Source organism: Penaeus japonicus, unplaced genomic scaffold (assembly GCF_977035675.1).
Source record: "Penaeus japonicus unplaced genomic scaffold, GWHDUDI00000001_assembly GWHDUDI00000011, whole genome shotgun sequence".
NCBI classification, from domain to species: Eukaryota; Metazoa; Arthropoda; class Malacostraca; order Decapoda; family Penaeidae; genus Penaeus; species Penaeus japonicus.
The window spans coordinates 44,271,065-44,273,564 of record NW_028234413.1 but is presented as its reverse complement, the minus strand read 5'-3'; the positions used below and the strand labels follow the sequence as shown (position 1 = coordinate 44,273,564).

At 31.7% G+C, this 2,500-nt stretch overlaps 1 protein-coding gene across 1 annotated transcript in view; it reads right to left on the bottom strand.

The window, feature by feature from the left end:
- Positions 1–2,500, bottom strand: part of LOC122254231 (uncharacterized) — a 116,095-nt gene that overhangs the window by 76,621 nt on the left and 36,974 nt on the right. The window lies entirely within an intron of this gene.

The window sequence follows — 2,500 nt, the reverse complement described above, 5'->3', positions numbered from 1 at the left end:
CTAAGACAGATAGACACTGACAAATACCAAGAGAAAAATATGGTCCTACATCATATGCAATGAACGTTAGGTGATTGCATAACCAACCAGAGCTATAAAAAAAAGTAAAATAAGAATAAAAAAATATGTATCTAAAAACATAGCCAAATATAGCCACATACCAAAGCATATATAAGGATCGAAAAAAACAAGAAATGTTTATATTTGCTAAACCAAATGGACGTAAAATACATAGACGTTATGTATATGAATGCAACATTTCATTTCATATTGGGAATGATGAAAGTGATATCAAATAATTCTATACCAATTTCTATGTAAATGGGATAAAACTGATTTCAATTTCGTGCGAAGGTATATGAATGACATGAAACGTAACATAGAAATATGTTAACATATAGATGAAACTGGCAATGAAATGAAACAGAAAAGAGTCTATACGGTATGCATTAAGGAGAATACTACCACCTGTAAATATAGTAAGGGTAATGTTGATAATACTAGTGATAATAATGCCTATGATAATATTCCAGGTGGCATTGATAACAATCATGATAATAATGATTATGATGATTATTATAATGAAAGTGATAGTAATGCTAATTATGATAATAATAGTGTTAGTAATATTAATGATAGTAATGATAATAACGATAATAATAACAATGATATTGATATTAAAGAAAATGATAATGCTGATGATGATATCAATGAAAACAAAGATAATAATTATATCAATGATAACAATGGTAATTATATTACGACTATTACTACTTCTACTGCTACCATTGTTATGACTAATAACAATGATAATAATAATACAAATGATAATGATAATAAAAAAATAGAATGGTATTGATGATGATAAGGAAATGATATATGAAATAATGATGATAATAATAATAATGATGATAATATTAATAACAATACTAATCATGATGATGATAATGGTAATTATGATAATAACAGTAATGATAATGATAGCAGCAATGAAAACGATAATAGTAACGATAATAATCATAGTAATGATAATGATAATAATAATGATAATAATAACGATAATGGTGATTATGATAACAGAAATCATAATGAAGATGATAATGACAATAATAACAAAAGTGATAATGATAATTTAATAATGATGAACATAATAATATTGGTAATAAAGATAATAATGATGCTGACAATAATGATAATAATGATGATAATAACTACAGTAGCAATAATAAGGATGAAAATAATAATGGTAATAATGCTAATAACAATGATATTACTGAAATTGAAGGTAAGGATAATACTAAGGATGATAATGTTAATGATAATTGCAATAGCAGTGATAAAAGTAATAATGATAACAATGATAATCTTAATGATATTAAGGAAACTGTTGATGAGAATATCAAAGATAATAGTAAAAATTATAGTGATAATTGTCACGATAAATATAATCATGAGAATGAATATTATTACTGATTATTAATGACAATGAGAATCATAGATAATGATAATGAAAATATTGATAATGGGAAAATGTCTATGGAAATTGTAACAACAATAATAACAACAACACAAGCACAAGCTTCATAAATCAGTATTTGGATTCCCTGAAGCAGGAAAGTTAGCGTTCATTTTCTTCATGGGCGAGGCCGAAGTTGGATCAAAATTTGATCAAACAGAATGGCTAGCGATACGTTTCAAGGGCGACCTGACCTCAGTCCTGATAAAATGCTCAGAAAGGCTCAGTTTCCTTCGGTATCGGGTGAAAATATGAGGTAGCTTCATCGAGATTTAAACCCGCCTAAACGAGAGGGTGGTATAGAGAGAAGGGGAACAGAGTGGAGGAGGAAGAGGTGAGATATGATGTGGAGAGGAGTGGAGAGAGAGATGTGGATGCGAGGCAGACTAGGAGAGACAACAGGATGCCCAGATGAGTGGAGAAAAAATCGGATTGGGAATATAGTGAAGAGTGAAAGGGATGTGAAACATAGTGAAGGGGGAACAGGGAAGAGGAAGAGGAAAGGTGGTATGGGGAGGAGTGGGGCGTTGTTTGAGTAAAAGGAAATGGAGAGAAATCAAGGAGAAAGTTTCGGTTGATGGAAGGGAGATAAAGAGTAGGGGAGAGAAACTATATAAGAAAGGCACGCTGGTATTGGCGATCAAGCAAAAGCACAGAAGTAAACAAGAGTAAACACACACACACACACATACACACACACAAACGCAGACAAGAACCAAAGGGGAAATAAAAGTAGCAAAGACAAAATAAATAAAAAAAGAAACAAAAGAATTGAATGAAAGCAAAAATCAAATAAAAATCATGCAGTACCAGACATGAACAAGCAAACATAAGACGGCAATTCACGTCATACGAGAAAACATGCGTGATCGTAGGTTGCCCCCGGTGCACCCTCTCCAAGGTGAGCCTCAAGACCTCATAAAGCACAGGTCGAAGAGCCTTTCTGATTGCTCTGTTTGTGCTGCTGATGATCGCTGCGAGGCC